This window comes from Ips typographus, linkage group LG12 (genome assembly GCF_016097725.1).
Source record: "Ips typographus isolate SLU linkage group LG12, UJ_Ityp_2.0, whole genome shotgun sequence".
NCBI classification, from domain to species: domain Eukaryota; kingdom Metazoa; phylum Arthropoda; class Insecta; order Coleoptera; family Curculionidae; genus Ips; species Ips typographus.
The window spans coordinates 9,921,022-9,938,955 of NC_138433.1; the positions used below are offsets into that span (position 1 = coordinate 9,921,022).

Here is a 17,934-nt window from a genome sequence, read left to right on the forward strand (position 1 = left end):
AGACGAGTGCAATAAGGCAAGTCGGTCACACCGGCACGCGGCGTCAAATAGAACTAATTAGTCTGCTTTACTTTATTTTCCACTAATGTCGCGATTTTTGCAAGCGACCAAATAATAACCTTCGGTTTATTATGTACTGTTCGTTTTCAACGGTGGAAACATATCGCTATCCTGCTGCTTGCTTTTATTTAAAGCGGGTACCTAAACATAATAAGTAAAAAACTATTTGTCGACAACTACTTGTCGACTTCATTGGCACATTTTTTGTCGTTATCGGGAATGCTTGACCTCGACATCGAAATAACACAATCCGCTGTTTTACAGTGTGGATTTTATTTTTTAACTTTAGATTTAGAAGTCATGTAAAAAATAATTTAATAGCATGCTGCAGTATGTAAAATTCAATTTTTTCTCCAAAATATTTTATTTTTTAGCTTAATTTCTATACAAACTTCTACTAAATAGAAATGCTAAAAGCACACATTTTGCTTTAAATATTGTAATCCACAAAATTGGGATACAGGGAATGTTACATTTTTTAATTCGACTTGGTCAGCTGTGTCTCTATTTTGGTGTGAAGTTTTACGAGTTGATTTAAACATCGCAACTTTTCTTCGATAATCAATATTATCGATTTCATTTATGTTACTTGTCTGTAAATTAGGATGTAACATTTTCGGTTGAATAGGAAAATCGGACTGAAACTTATTAGCAGTTTTTGATTTGCGTTTCTCTGAAATGCAAAACATTGAATCTTTTGTCGTATTTGTATTGATTGATTCATTAACGTCGAATTTACCTATAACAGAATGCTTTAAAATAGGAACTGTTCTAAATCCCTTATTGACAATTTTAATGTATAAATTGTGCCCATTTTGCAAAAATGGTGGGTCTACACACAGATTTCTTGGACATAAATAACTGTCTCTTTTAATAAAATTGCATTTTGTTAAATCCGGCACATTATTCGCGGTTTTCAATTTTAACGTTATTTGCGTATTTGGTTTTACAATATACTTTCGAGCAACTTTTAATTTTATTACAGGTTTTACTGTTTTTTCGACGTCAGAAATTTCTACACCCATTAGATACTCTTTCTGAACTTGGTTTTTAGATGTAACATCTAAATCAGGTCGATTGAGATTAACTGTTACTTTATCGTTGTTGTTTGTTGAAAAACTCAAAATATTTTTATTGTTATCAATTATTGCGTTAAAATTTGATAGAAAATTATGTCCCAGAATTAAAGGTTTAGAAAGGTTTTTCACTACTAATGTATAACCTCCTACTGAAGTTAATTGGATTTTCTCTGATGATAAAGACATGTTAGTTATAAGATTTAAATCAATTAAATTTGGTTCACATCCTGTATCTAAAATTACATCAAACAAATTGTCTTCGTTATTTATTGAAGCTTTGATTGACAATAAATTGCTATCTTTACTGTTTGTCGAGTTTAGAGCAACTTCATCGACACTTAACATTGAGTTTTCACATTCACTAGGATTCTGATGTGAAGAAAAATTCTTATTTTGTTCAAAACTGTAAAACTTGCTGCTACCTCGATCAAAATTTTTACATTTTGATGAATAATTATTTTTGGTATTTGTAACGTGTTCGGTGTGGACTGTATTAAATTTAAACACTTGGAAACAGTTTAAATTAACAAAATCTATTGCCAAAAACAGAGCTTTTAAAAATCAACGTGTTCTCTTGAAACTAAAAACTAGTCTGTCGTTTTTTCGTCGCCGGGTCCAGTTCCGCGGTTGCCACGTTTTCTGTTTCCGCCTCAACATGCCCCCGGCCTTGAAAGTCTCGACTTTCAACTGCTACTGGTAATGGACATAGTCGTACTACTGCCCGCTTAAGGACTCCGTCTATTGTCTTTACTAGCGCCACTCTGCATACACCATCTGCTCCAGAAATCATCTCCAGCACCCGTCCTAGCTTCCACTTGAGGGGTGGTAGGTTCGAGTCACGAATTAGAACCAACTGTCCAGGATGCAAACAACCGGAGGTTGATTTCCATTTTGTTTTCCGTTGCATCTCCAGGATGTATTCACGGCTCCATCTTTCCCAGAAGATTTGGTACAACTTACTTAATTGCTTGAAGTTGTCAAGACGATTGTCTGGTGTCCCAATAAACGATTGTTCCGGGATATCGTGCATTGCTCGTCCAATTAGGAAGTGAGCCGGTGTGAGGGGTGTTAAATCATCAGGATCGTGGGATAGTGGGGATATTGGACGTGAATTGGCGATTGCTTCAATTCGAATAATAATTAAAGTTTGAAAATCTACGATGAATAAAGCGCGATCGCCTAAAGTGCGTTTTAAGTGATGTTTTATTGTCTTTACTCCTGCCTCCCATATTCCACCAAAGTGTGGAGAGTTTGGAGGTATAAAATGCCATTTTATACCATTATTTGCAGCTGATTCCTTAATCTCAGCGCCATTTGTGTTAAGAAAATCAAACATGGCACGCAAATCCTTGTTCGCTTTAACAAAGTTACAGGCGTTATCAGAATATATCTCACTAGGTCTACCACGACGATTAATAAATCTAGTGAGCGCTTGTAAAAAATCTTCTGTTGTTAAAGAAGTTACAATTTCTAAATGTATTGCGCGAGTAACTAAACATATGAACAGACATATCCAGGATTTCAAGAATTTTGGACCTCTTCCACGACGGTCTTTAGTATCAAACGGACCGGCATAATCAATTCCAACAGCTGTAAAAGGTAAGGCCGGTTTTGTACGGACCGCTGGTAGATCACCCATAATCGGCTGTATCTGTTGATTTCGAAATCTAGCACAGATTACACAATCATGACAAATTTTACGGGCAAAACTACGACCGGACGTAGGCCAATAGGTTTCACGTATGTGGGCTAAAAGAAGCTGCGGTGCTGCGTGTAACAAATTTTTATGCTCAAATTCAAATAACAATTTACATAAATAGTGACTATGTGAAATTAAAATAGGATGTTTTGTAGCATAAGATAACTGAGAGTGCCTTAACCGACCACCAACTCTCATTATTCCCTTAGTATCAAGGAATGGTGATAAACCCAAAATACGACTCTTCCTGAGTAACGGGTTTCCTTGTTCAAGTAATTGGTACTCTTCGAAAAATGACTGTTTTTGAGAAATTATAATAACCTTTTCAAATGCCGAATTAATCTCCGATACGATTAAATGTCTTGATTTTTGGTTATCATATTCCTTTCGAGTAATATTAAAAAATCGAAACATGAAAGCAACTGTACGTTTAAGTGTAATCAAACTTGAAAATCGTTCAAACGGAAAATCGATATTTTGCCTTGGTGTTATTAACATACAATTTTTTACTTCAGGTAAGTCAACTGGAGGTGTGATCAAATCTGGCCATTGACTTTGATCTTCAGTTAGCCAGGTAGGACCATTCCACCACAGCTTATTCAAAATTAAATTCCTCGGACGCGATCCACGCGAAACTACATCAGCGGGGTTACTGTCAGTAGGAACGTGTCTCCATTGACAACCCTTTGTCGAATTCTGAATTTCTGCCACACGGTGACTAACAAAAGGTTTTAATGTATTTGAAGTCGTACGAAGCCATCCTAAGACAATTGTTGAGTCTGTCCAGCAGTAAATGCTTTCTAGTGATAAATCACATGTATCCTTGAATTTAGTTATTAACGCCGCTAAAACTACTGCAGCACTCAGCTCCAATCTGGGCATGGTCAACGACTTTAGAGGAGCTACCTTCGATTTTGCACAAACTAGATGACATTCTCTATGACCCTCAGCGCTTTCCGATACCAAATAAAGACATGCTCCATAACTCTTTTCGCAAGCATCAGAAAATCCATGCAAACTTAACGATATTGGATTTTTACACTTAATTTGCCTCGATATTGTTAACGTATGTAATTCGCTCAATTCGTTGTATAAAGAAAGCCATTCCTGTGCCAAACTATTAGGAACGGGTTGATCCCAAGTTAACTTTTCCAACCATAATTTTTGAAGAAGAATCTTAGCCATTATTATGCAAGGGCTAATCAAACCCAATGGATCAAATATGGTGGCTATGTCTGACAATAATATACGCTTTGTAATATCTTTCCGTAATTTAGGTGTTGCAATTTTGTATACTAAAGAATCAGATTGACACAACCACAAAAGACCTAATGTTTTTGTTGCAGTATTGTCGCTCATTGAGAAGTCTATAAAATTGTCATCATCAACTGTGTTTAATTCCTTTAAAATGCTAGCATTGTTAGATTTCCACTTTCTTAATTCACAACCTCGTTTTAGGAAATAGTCAGTGATGTTCTTGCAGATTTTAGCTGCACTTTCTACTGAATCTGTCACTGTCAAAAGATCATCCATGTACATATCATTCTCGATTATTTTTGCTACGGTTGGATCCTTTTGCCTGATCTCGTTTGCAACCTCCTTTAAGCACCGAACAGCTAAAAAAGGGGCAGCAGTTGTCCCGTACGTTACGGTATTCAACTGATATGTCTTTAATGGCTCACCTGGACTACTACGCCACAAGATTTTTTGAAACTTACGATCCGATTGATCGACTAAAATCTGTCGATACATCATTTTTATATCACTCGATATTACTATGGACTTTGTCCTGAATCGTAAAATGATATCAAAAAGATCTGGTTGAATCTTAGCTCCAGTCATTTGTAACTCATTTAGTGAAATACCTGTAGAAGTAGGTGATGAGGCATTATAAACTACTCTAAGTTTTGTTGTAGAACTAGACTCCCGTAACACCCCGTGGTGTGGCATGTAATACTCTATCGCGTCTCTTTCGGGTTAAATTTCCGTCATATGACCTAACTTCTCATAGTTTTCCATGAATTGACAGTACAATTTTCGTAATTCAATGTTTTGAGTCAATTTTCGTTCCAAATTTACAAAACGCTTTACCGCTATATCGCGTGATTTCCCTAACTTTTCTGGCGAGGACTTGAACGGTATGGAAACAATAAATCGACCGTCTTGTTCGGATATTTTTAGATTTGCCCTAAAATGATTTTCACATAGTAACTCTTCACCTGACAGAGTACTACCAATGTTATCGATTTCTTCGACTTCCCAAAATTTTCTGAGTTGATCTCCAATCTCCAAAGTTTGCCCAAAATTACAGGTAGATGTATCACTTGAATTTTGATACGAAAAGTCCATGGGACCTACCACAATCCAACCTAAACGTGTTTCTCGTAGAATTGGTTTATCGGGACCGAAACTTTTTTAGGCGATTGCCTAAAAGCAACCAAAAATGATTTCCCCCTATTAAAATATCAATGGAACTTGGTACATTGTAAGTAGGGTCTGCTAACCGAACATCTGATGGAATGCTCAAATTTCTAGTGTCTATTGCTCTCTGAGGCAATGAACCTGTGATCTGATCAATGGCAAAACAAGATAATTGAAATGAGTAAGATCTATCCAATGAAAGCAAACGAATATTACATTTGTTATTTGCGTACGACCACTTGTTATTGATTCCTGTAACAAGTAATTTTGTAGACTCCATTTGCAAATTGTGACTCTCGCAAAATGAATTTGTGATGAAGTTCGACTCGGATCCGCAATACAAAAACACTCGAGCCTTCACATGAACACCATCATCTTTAACAACATAAACTTGTGCTGTTGGAAGAATTGAACTAATTGAAGAACAAAAGTTAAAATTAGAGACTTCAATTTCAGATTCGTTTCTTGTATCAGTCTCCTGACGATTACTAGTTCTATGAAACTCAGAATCGTGAAGTAACGTATTATGTTTTCTTTGGCAGAATTTACAACCCGACCATTTACAATCTTTCGCATTATGACCGCAGCGTAAACAGTTACAACATAATTCTAACCTTTGCGCATTTGACTTCCTATCTTTGATACTCATTGCAAGAAACTGAGCACACGAGTATAAACGGTGATTAGCTTTACACAAAAAACATCCAAACTCTTTTTTGCCCTCTGTCGGTTCCTCGTTTGTGACACCTATTAGCCCACGAGTCTCCCGCCGTGAATTAACATTAACAATCTTTTTCTCGCGTTTGTCGAAATTATGTTCCAGTGTCTCTAAAACATTTGCTCGTTTATTTAAAAACGTCTTAAAGTCATCTAGTGAAACCGTTTCAAACTTTGCCCGATGACGTTCCCATTCACGTGCGGTATAAATGCTTACTTTGCTCATCATAATGTAAATAACCAATGTATCCCACTTTTCTGTAGGCTCACCAAGTTTTTCCAAACTACTCAAATGTTTTGAAACACTGTCACAAAGATTTCTTAATTTCGGCGCTGTATCTGTCATTATACTTTCAGCATTGAAAATTGCTTTGAGATGATTCTGCACAAGCAATCGTTTATTATTAAAACGTTGACATAAAACTTTCCACGCCGTATGATAAATATCTGCAGAAAATTCTAATGATTGAATGACCTGTGCTGCTGTACCAATTAAACTTGCTCTCAAATAATGATATTTCTGAATGTCACTAATATTATCATTATTATGAATTAGACATTCAAATATGTCACGAAACTCTAACCAATTATAATATTCCCCTTCAAACTTAGGAATCTTTATTTCCGGAAACTTAACACTTTCCAGCTTGGTTGACCACGAAGAACTTTTTGACATTTGTGACTGGGCATCATCGTCATTTGACTCACTTTTACTTTTCTTTGGCAATTCCTCTATAATTAATTTAGCATTAGTTAATAGTGAATAGTATCTCGATTCAAATTCTTCGCGTTCAATACTGGTCTCAGTTTCACTAAGAAACTCTATTTCGTTTTGAATTTCATCAAACTGATCCAAAATTCCTGTAAACCTTTCAATGCGTTGTTCTAACTGAACAGCCATTGCTCTTTCATTTTGAGGATCCTGTGTCATGTCCACCTCAATCGATTGCCTGACTGAAATCAAATGTTTTTCGAAAAGTGTAACCTTCGATTTTAAAACGCCTCGTCTCTTTGTTAACTCGCCCAACCTCTCTGTTTCCATGATTGAGTAGGTATTTGCGTAAAAATAAAACTTTATTTTCTAGTGTGGTATGTAACGTTTGAAAAGTATCTGTTATTATATTATTTTTGTATTTCTTATAATACAATAACCAACTACGCATGCAAATCACAAAATACGCACAAGTAGGCTTTCGCTGCTACCCGAAAATATTACCGTAAACGACAATAAACGAATTATTGGAATCGTTACAGCCGCACAATTCAACAAAATGAGTACAAACGGATAAAAATTAATAGGAAAACTCACCCGGCTCACTATGTTTCGAACCGGCTTGTCTGGCTACAATCTACCAGCTGAACTCCCACTCTCTCTGAAGGTCCACTGCTTCGGTGGCCTCGAATTTTCGTTTGTTTCTTGATTTTAATCGTGTTTTTCTCGATTTTCACCTTAATTTCACTGATTCAACTATTGAATCCGGTGACGAAGGACCATGTAACGTGTTCGGTGTGGACTGTATTAAATTTAAACACTTGGAAACAGTTTAAATTAACAAAATCTATTGCCAAAAACAGAGCTTTTAAAAATCAACGTGTTCTCTTGAAACTAAAAACTAGTCTGTCGTTTTTTTCGTCGCCGGGTCCAGTTCCGCGGTTGCCACGTTTTCTGTTTCCGCCTCAACAGTATTACTATTTCTTATACCTCGATTTTGATCAAACCTAGAATAATTTTGCTTTTCTTGTGACACATTTCGATAGTAAAAATCATTTTTGTTTAACTTGGTCCCTTTGTAATTATTATTTCCACAATAATTGTTGGACTGAAATTCACAATTTTTACAATACTTATTTGGCCAAGTACGATTAGTACTGTATTTGTCAAATTTGTTTTTCAACCGATCATTACGAGACCGAAAATTCATTCCGTCCGAAATGTAAAATTGACTTTGCCGATTCATTTGATTAAATAATACACGCTCTTTAATATCACTTATTTTCAAGACTAGTTGGTTTAAATCACTCAAATTTTTATTATTAGAGCTTAGCAAATAATACATTTCAAAACACGACGGATTCAAACCGTTTTCAAAATAATCTCTAAAAGTTTCAAAATGGGGGCAATCACTTGATGGATTAAACGTAGGTGGACACGTAAATTTAGGGATGGCCGGGGTTTTTGGTTCGGCCAGTGCTGTACGTAAAGTTATATTAGCCATTAATTTCTTGACTTTTTTAACATAAGACACGATCGTTTCAGTAATACTGACATGCTTTTAACAATTTAGAAAACAAATGTTCAAAATGGCAATGTAGAACAAAATGAATTATGCAAAAAGAAAAATTGTATTTTTGCTTTAAAGAGGTAATTTTCACTCACGATGAGAAAAATCAAAAATATTTTTTCTGGTTTAAAAATTCACTTTTTTTTTTAACAGTGTTATACACACATTTACACACATTATTTTCCTGAATCTGTATCATACCCCAAAAGATAAAATAAAAATAAAAAACTCAACTACTGTTTTTCATCCATCTCAAAACCGATCGGCGCCTCCACCAAATGTCACGTTTAATTTATGAGCCCTTTCGGATTCATTGAGTTTTCTATTAAACACTTAAATCTATTAAATGTAGTATACATAAATGGGTCTGCACAATATGCGCAATACGGTCATAAACACACTAAAAGTTGACAATTTAACAAATGTACTTACATAGATTCATAAGCTAAGGACTTAGCTTTTCTGGCGACTGGCTTGGTCACTTTCGTGTTGGAACAATTTTGGAGAATGGACTACTTAACTTGATCTTCTTGACCGAGGAGAGTCGACATCTCGACTTCCTGGTTCAGCTGGTTGCACTACTGTCGATTGGTTCACACTCTTTTTATACTGCTGAAATCGGCGTGTTTTATACCCGATTGATCGGCTGACGTAGTTTGTTATTGTTCGTCGCCTATTTTTCATATTCCTGCAAAGCAGGTAGTGGTGACTCATCACTGATATGGTGCACCCGGTGCATGATACACTCGGTGCATCATGGTGCGACCTTGCTTCGTGCGCTTAATATTTCGCAATACTCGAATACTCTTATGTTTTTTAAGTTAATCAGTCCGTCTTTTCAATTAACGGATTTTCCATTCGTGACACTATATAGAATTAAAGAATCGTAATGTTTTGAATTACTATGTATTACAGATTCCTGCCTACTTATTATTATTTAATACTAATAGACGTCTCCGAATATTTTTCCACAAAATAGCTGATATTATATAATTTTATTGAAATTATACATAGCTTTTGGACGCATTGTATAGTGCATCAAATCAAACAAGTGCTAAGGAGGTAGCAAATTATTTTTGCCATTTTACCTTAGCTTATAAGAACCAGGTTATTTTTTTTCCAGAAAATTGCTGAGAAACGAGAAGTATTGCAGTCAGAAGGGATCATTGTAAATTATTCAGTAAACCCATTTGCCCTTATAGTTGTAACCAAGTTAATGCAAAGAGCACATACTTTACCATTCTCCAAAGATATCGAATTTGTTGACAGTACATCATCCTGCGATGCCCTAAATCATTGCTTAACTTTTGTACTGACACCTTGCCAAATTGGGGCAGTACCTTTGGCAGTCATAATAACTTCAGGTCAGTCAGCAAGTGACTACAAAGCAGGATTTCAATTGCTGAAAGATGCGATGCCAAATTCATTTTGCGGGCAAGGTTTTCCTAACATTTTCATTACAGATGATTCGGATTCCGAAAGATGCGCTTTGAAATCTTTGTGGCCAAATTCCAAAACCCTACTTTGTCGATTCCATGTTTCACAATCTGTGTGGCGCTGTGGGAGAAAAAACATAACATTCCAGCAAATCGTCGAAAAGACCTCTATCAAAACTTTCAAAACATTTTGGTAGCTTCTACAGAAGACATAGCTGTAAAAGAATACAGCTTAGCAATTCAAAATTGTAGCTCCCTGCCGGCATGGCAACAATATTTAACAGATTACTGGAATAGGAGGGAAGATTGGTGTTTGGCATACAGAGATTCAACAACACATGGACATTGTAACGAAGCGTTTAAATTCGTTACTAATTTCCACTGAACGGGTGGAACTGTGCACCGTGGATTATTGTAAATACGCTTCTGTGTGCGGTTTGACGAAATTGTGGAGGGGGTAAGCCTCGAGCAACGTACCGATCGGAACTGTGGCGCTCCTGTGTTGTGCGGCGGCGGCCCCCACCACCGACGCGTCATTGTAGTGGGGGCCCGGCGATTAGTATAAATGTAGCTCCGTAGCACTAAGCCGGCAGTCTTGCACCGCCTTCGCAAGACTCTCTCTCCGATATACCGAACCGAACCGTTCCGTCCGTCCGTAACCGTAAGTACCGTGGCTTGGTGGCGTAGGGTCGCCGGGCTTGCTCGTCATGTAGGCGCATGTCGCATGATGCCCCCTTTTCCCTGTGTTCTGGCGTATGATCGGAGCACGTCCTTCACCCTTCTTTACCCCCCTGTTGGCGTAGGGTCGCAGGGATACCTGGTCGTGCAGGCGCATGTCGCACGACGCTCCTTTACCCTGTGTTCTGGCGCATGGTCGAACACATCCGCTCCCCTCCTGTTCCCCTGTTGGCGTAGGGTCGCAGGGTTACCTGGTCATGTTGGCGTAGTTCGCATGACATATTTTCCCCCACCGTAACACGTTTTGGCGTATGGTCGAACGTGGTCCTGTCCCGAACCGAGTATGGCGTAGTGTCGTGCAGACGTTCGTCCAGTTCTTTCTTAAGGTAGTGGGTAGTGGGGGCCCGGCGATTAGTATAAATGTAGCTCCGTAGCACTAAGCCGGCAGTCTTGCACCGCCTTCGTAAGACTCTCTCCGATATACCGAACCGAACCGTTCCGCCCGTCCGTAACCGTAAGTACCGTGGCTTGGTGGCGTAGTGTCGCCGGGCTTGTTCGTCATGTAGGCGCATGTCGCATGATGCCCCTTTTCCCTGTGTTCTGGCGTATGATCGGAGCACGTCCTTCACCCTTCTTTACCCCCCTGTTGGCGTAGGGTCGCAGGGATACCTGGTCGTGCAGGCGCATGTCGCACGACGCTCCTTTACCCTGTGTTCTGGCGCATGGTCGAACACATCCGCTCCCCTCCTGTTCCCCTGTTGGCGTAGGGTCGCAGGGTTACCTGGTCATGTTGGCGTAGTGTCGTGCAGACGTTCGTCCTGTTCTTTCTTAAGGTAGTTCTCACCAAAGCGAGACGGCCGCCGAACATTGCCGCGTTAGTTTTAGGCACCGTAGGTTAAGCATGCGCTCGCTAGGATAAGACCGGGAGTTTAAGGTTAAGGGGTACTTTTTAAGTTTCTTGCACCGTGCGGAGTTTTAGATTTGTTTTAAGTTTCACCGTATGGTAACTTTCCCGAATAAAGAGAGTTGTTTTGTTACCAGTTTGTTTTACTCATCCTTGCGGAGCTCACAAACCCAGTAACTTCGTTCTCCACTGTTTAAAAGCCGCCCGAAGGCAATCGTGTTCCTACTGGCACGAGTTAAGTCACCCTAAAGTGCCGACTATATATTTCTAAGTGCTTAGTATACATTTATAAATGCTTAGCTTGTTGTTTTCTCCTAGATAGTTGCGCTTCCAGTTTGGTTAGAGTTAGTCAGTTGAAGTTAGTTGTAAGATACACTTATTTGTAATTTTTAGTAATTAAATAATTTTTTAAAAAAGCAATCTCGGCTTTTGACTAGTTAACTGGCGCAGTCTTAGTGGATAATTTTCGGGCTCGTTATCGAATCGACGGTATCGAACTAACCGAGAAATAAAGAACTTACGTTTATTGTGGAGTGTTACAAAACCTCTTCAATAAGGAGATTGGACCAACTTTGCCCAATTCTCGCGAGGACCAGCATTTTTGGAAGGACCACATTGCCAACCGAGGTGCCAGCCCTTATAGATGATGATTAAGTCCATAATCGTTTTTATGTAAGTGTAATTGACAATTTTTCATGTCTGAAGTTGACGACCTAAGAGTATTTTTTGATAATTTACGTTTATCTGCACCTTCAACTGGCTCTGCTTCTAGTTTACATTCTCAAGAAGTACAAGAAATTCAAACTATTAGTAATAAAACATTAAAAACTAATCAAGTCAAAATGCCTGAATTCAAAGCTGAATACTTGAACTGCATTCCTACTTTTGATGGCAAACCTAATGATCTTCAAAGATATCTAGCAGTTTGTCAAAGTGTGATTGATGCATTCTATAAACCTAATCAACCCAATGATTTTCAAAATATTTACCTACTAAATTGTATTATTGGTAAATTAACAGGAAATGCAAAATTAGTATTAGGAACCCAAAATGTGACAACATGGGACGAACTTAAACATATTTTGAATAGGAATTTTGCGGACCAAAGGGATGAAGCCTGTTTAAATCGAGATTTAGTCATGCTTCGTCAACAAAATAATGAAAAACCAAGTTTGTTTTATGACAGAATTTTGCATATCCTAAATTTACTTTGCTGTTATATTAATGTACATGAGGATAGTGATGCTGCAAAACAATTAAAATTTAACCTTTATAACGAACTAGCTTTAAAAACATTTCTCTCGGGACTTAAAGAACCGTTAGGAACCACAATACGTTGTATGCGTCCAAGAGATCTTCCACAAGCTCTTCAATTCGTAACTGAAGAATATAACACCCACTATTTCCAAAACACTAATAAACTACCTACACAATCGGCAGTAAGACAACAATCACCAACACAAAATTTTAAACCATTTCAAAATCAATTTATGCCTCAAATGCCCCAATACAGACCAAACTTTAGTAATTCATATAATCCTCAAACACCTAATAATTTCTTTAGGCAAGGACCTCAGTTTCCTTCACAACCGATTCCAATTAGACCTGACTACTCTAAACTTAGACAACATTTTCCGACTAATTCGCAAGTTTTTAAACCTAGACAGGGTAACAACGTTTTCCGCCCTAATCAAAATAAGTCCCTTCCAAATCCAACTCCGATGAGTACGACGACTCGCAATTCGACAAATATGTTTAGGCAACCCCAAAATTTTCAACGACACTATAATCAACCAAATTATACAGTAGAGGAACTTTATAATACACAGACATTTGATGACGTTAAAGAACATGCTGACAGTCAAAGTAGTCAAGAATATTGTAATAATGCCTATTCTGAAAAACAAATTTTCCTAGAAAATGAAGAAACATTAATACCACAGGAAAATGATTATTACACCTCGCAATACACTGAACCTTACCAATCAGACAATGACCCAAGTTCATTTTACAATGCTGACGCAAATTTTCAGGTACCAGGCCCCAGCAACCAAGAAACATAATACCTGAACCTGAAATAATACCCTTTAATAACGTTAACACAAGTGAACTCTCATATATTATCTTCCCAGAGCATAACTTAAAATTCTTAATAGATTCGGGTTCCACAAAATCATTTATTGATCCCTATGTAGCCAAAAAGTATTTTTCAAGTTGCATATCATTTGACCCTTTTGTAGTTTCAACTGTATTCCAACAATCATCTCATCAGCATAGTGCAGTCATACCCGCTTCCAAAATTTTCAAATTACCTAATCCCCAATTTCTCAAATTTTATCTCTTTAAATTTCACAATGTTTTTAACGGTTTGATAGGCATTGATAATTTGAAATCTTTACAAGCAAACATCGATTATAAAACGGGATTCTTAAATACACCTTATGCCAATATCAAATTACAGTTCCATGAAACAAAAATGCAAGTAAACAATATTACTGTTGCTCCTCGTGCACAACAAGTTGTTCGAATTAAAACAAGTGTTCAAGATGGTGAAATAATAATACCATATCAAAAACTGCATAATTGTGAAATTCCAAACTGTATTACAGTAGCTAACAACGGTTATGCGATAACCACGATAACAAATAACACTTGTAACCCTGTAACTCTAGATCTTTCAGAGCCTTTTGATGTTGAAAAATATGACACCAAATATGACCAACTAATTGATAGTAATTTGCATAATTTTGAGAATGGCAGCGACATACAGAACCAATTCAACCCCTCACAGATAAGAACCGATCATCTTAATTCGGAAGAAAAACAAAACATTTTAAACTTGTGCAAAGAATTTTCCGATATTTTCTACTATGAGGGAATGCCACTAACTTTTACAAGCAAAATTAAGCATGCAATTAATACAAGTGATGAACTACCTGTGTATGCGAAGTCATATAGGTATCCATTTATACATAAAGCAGAAGTAGAAAGTCAAATAAACAAGATGTTAAAACAAAATATAATTCGCCCAAGTAATTCACCTTGGTCAGCACCTATCTGGGTTGTACCCAAAAAGGCTGATGCATCGGGAAAACAAAAATGGCGTGTTTGTGTTGACTTTCGGAAGCTAAATGAAAAAACAGTGGACGATAAATACCCCCTTCCGAATATTACTGATTTACTCGATAAACTTGGCAAGTGTCAATATTTCACTACTCTAGACCTTGCAAGTGGGTTCCACCAAATTGAGATGGAGGAAAGGGATATTCCAAAAACAGCATTTAGTACTGAACAAGGACATTTCGAGTACACGCGAATGCCGTTTGGACTAAAAAACGCTCCGGCGACATTTCAAAGAGTCATGGATAACATCCTCCGAGGAATCCAAAACGAAAAATGTTTAGTTTACTTAGACGATATCATTATATTTTCCACTTCTCTACAAGAACACCTAGAGCGACTTAGATCAGTATTTCAGAGACTTCGTGAATCTAATTTTAAAATCCAGTTAGATAAGAGCGAGTTCTTACGTCGCGAAGTGGCATATCTAGGACATGTAGTAACACCCGATGGCGTTAAACCTAATCCCGATAAGATACAAGCGATTAGAAACTACCCCCTACCTACGACAACAAAACAAATCAAAGGATTTTTAGGCTTGCTTGGATATTATAGGAAATTTATCAATAATTTCGCCAAACTAACAAAACCACTTACTAAATGCCTAAAAAAGGGTGCAAAAATAGAACACAATCAAGAATTTGTTGACTGTTTTGAAACATGCAAAACTTTGCTTATGAACGAACCAATTCTCCAGTACCCAGACTTTACAAAATCTTTTAATTTGACATGTGACGCAAGCAATGTTGCTTTAGGAGCAGTACTTTCCCAAGGCACTATAGGACAAGATAGACCTGTAGCGTATGCTTCAAGAACACTGAACGAGTCAGAACAAAATTACTCAACGATTGAAAAAGAATGTCTTTGTCTCGTATGGGCTACCAAATATTTCAGACCATATTTGTTTGGCAGAAAATTCAATATAATTACGGATCATAAACCCCTTCAGTGGTTGTTTAGTTTAAAAGATCCTAATTCAAAATTATTACGCTGGCGCATAAAACTTGATGAATTCGATTATAATATCATATACAAAAAAGGAAAATTGAACACCAATGCCGACGCCCTTAGCCGAATAGAACTACACATTAAAGAAACGGACAACTTTCAAAACTTAGTTGAATATATGAACGAATTCAACAAAAGTCTAGAAAAACCCGACAACAAGGATGCTGATGACCCGAATGACGACCCGGATGAAAACATAGATCAGATGTCAACAGTAGTGCAACCTGACCTAGACCAACACAATTTGCCTGAGGAAACAGCAGAGGACGATGACCAAACAGTACACACTAATAGAGATCAAGATCCGATAGTAGGTGTCCCAATTATAGAATCAGCTGTTAATTACGGCGCCAATCAAATAATAATCACACGAGTACGTCATTCACCAGCAAACACTAAAACAGTTATCATGTTTGAGAAAAAACGTCGATTTCACGTTCAATTATCCGAAGATAATTTCGAAGCTGACATAATGAAATTCATTAAGGAGCATATTGTACCGGGAAAATTGTACTCGATTTATTTTGATGATCCAAATGTGTATGAACCTTTCTGTGACGTAATTAGTAGAAACTTCAGATGGCCCTCCTTAAAGTTTAAGCGATGTACTATAAAACTCATAGACGTAATTAATAATGATGACGTAAAAGCAGTGATCAAAAATTATCATGAAGGCAAAACCAACCACAGAGGTATCGACGAAACAGAACAACGAATAAAAATGAGATACTACTGGCCCAACCTAAAAAATTCTATTCAGTCTTATATCAACGAATGTGAAGTATGTCAAAAAAGTAAGTACGAACGTCACCCAATTAAAATGGAAATGAATATCACTCCCACAGCATCCAAACCATTTGAAATCATTCATCTAGATACATACACACTAGACAAAACTAAATTTCTAACTATCATTGACAGCTTTTCTAAATACGCTCAAGCGTATCCGTTGCATTCACTAGCAGCCACAGAAATAGCTGAAAACTTAATCACATTTTTCTCCCATCATGGAATTCCATCTAAAGTAATTGTAGACAATGGTACTGAATTTAAAAACATAACTGTTACCGAACTTTTACAACTACACAAAATTCAGATACATTTTTGCTCACCTAACCACCCCCAATCAAACGGAGTCATCGAACGTTTTCATTCGACATTGACTGAACATATTCGACTCTTAAATAATCAAGGATTTGACAAAACACCTATCATACAAAAAATTAAATATGCTATACTGGCATATAATCACTCGATCCATTCATGTACCAACTTCAAACCTATTGACATTATAAGTGGTCATATTAACAACGACGACCCTTTTAATATCCAATTAGATCAAACGTTAATGAGTAATTATGTTTCAGAACATAAAGACAGAGTCAAAATATTATATTCAAATATTAATGAAAATTTAATTAATAAAAAGGAGAAAGTTATTGGTAAACTCAATGAAGATAGAGACCCACCGACCTTGTTTACACCAGAAACTCAAACTTATATAAAAAAACATCAACGACAAAAATTAGGCAATACATTTCACCCGCCTACTAATATCGAATTAATCGACCCTATTCGAAAAACTGTGACTACAGTTGCTCAAGGAAAGACCCATATGGACAACCTTAAACGTCCTTTTAGACATAAATATAGTTTTAATAATTAAAATTTAACTATAAGTATTTAATATAAGAAATTAGTTTAAACTCTCGCACTACATGCTTTGTAATACTAAGCTATTATATTTCAGCGCTTTAGGTTACGTGTTCGGAACGCAAGAACAAATTGTGTTAAGACAATTAGACGACAACATTGGACTTATACCCGTTAAATTAGGAACTGCAAAAATCACTGACTACTCTCATACATTGTTACACTACTACGACTTAAAACCAATTATTGACGAGATAAATATTTTACATCTAAAATCAAATGACATTACGATGCTATTAGATAAACATCAAGAATATTATAACGAAATCAATAATTACTTGAAACTTTTAAATTTGACACAAAATCGAGTTGAGAACAAACTAACAGAAATAATACCACACACCGGCAGAGTAAAAAGAGGATTAATAAACGGTTTAGGCTCAATATTTAAGACAATTACGGGTAATCTTGATGCGTCAGATGGTATACATTACGAGCATCTCATCAAGGAACTGCAAGGTAACCAGAAAAATTTAGAAGCAAGTATTTTGAAACAAAATTCATTGTCATTGGTAGTGATTAGGAGATTTAACTCTACGTTACAACAAATCAATCACAATGAGAAACTACTGGAGTCTAGAATTAATAAAGTAGCAGCTTTGCTAGAAAATTCAGCTTATAAACAAAATAACGTATACAATCTTAAAGATTTAATCAATCAGGTAGTGAATGTATACGAAATTATTGATTCCATTTTGCAAGATTTGGAAAATTCATTAGCATTTTCTAAATTACGCATTATGCATCCATCGATCATTCAAACTAAGGATCTTTATGCTGAACTCAAAGCCCTTCAAGACAAAATAGGGATTGAAAA

At 36.7% G+C, this 17,934-nt stretch overlaps 3 long non-coding RNA genes across 4 annotated transcripts in view; 2 read left to right on the top strand and 1 right to left on the bottom strand.

Annotated features, from left to right (window-relative positions):
• The window catches only part of LOC145736461 (uncharacterized), a 144,365-nt gene that overhangs the window by 6,966 nt on the left and 119,465 nt on the right, over positions 1-17,934 (bottom strand). The window lies entirely within an intron of this gene.
• Positions 8,708-10,039, top strand: LOC145736618 (uncharacterized). Of its 2 annotated transcripts, none has more exons than XR_014180052.1 (3): positions 8,708-9,118; positions 9,174-9,887; positions 9,947-10,039. It is a non-coding gene; the product is annotated as an uncharacterized LOC145736618 (long non-coding RNA). The 2 variants fall into 2 exon arrangements; XR_014180053.1 differs by having other exon boundaries at positions 9,174-9,622; positions 9,722-10,033.
• On the top strand, positions 10,041-11,409 carry LOC145736619 (uncharacterized). The gene is made up of 2 exons (XR_014180054.1): positions 10,041-10,758; positions 11,206-11,409. It is a non-coding gene; the product is annotated as an uncharacterized LOC145736619 (long non-coding RNA).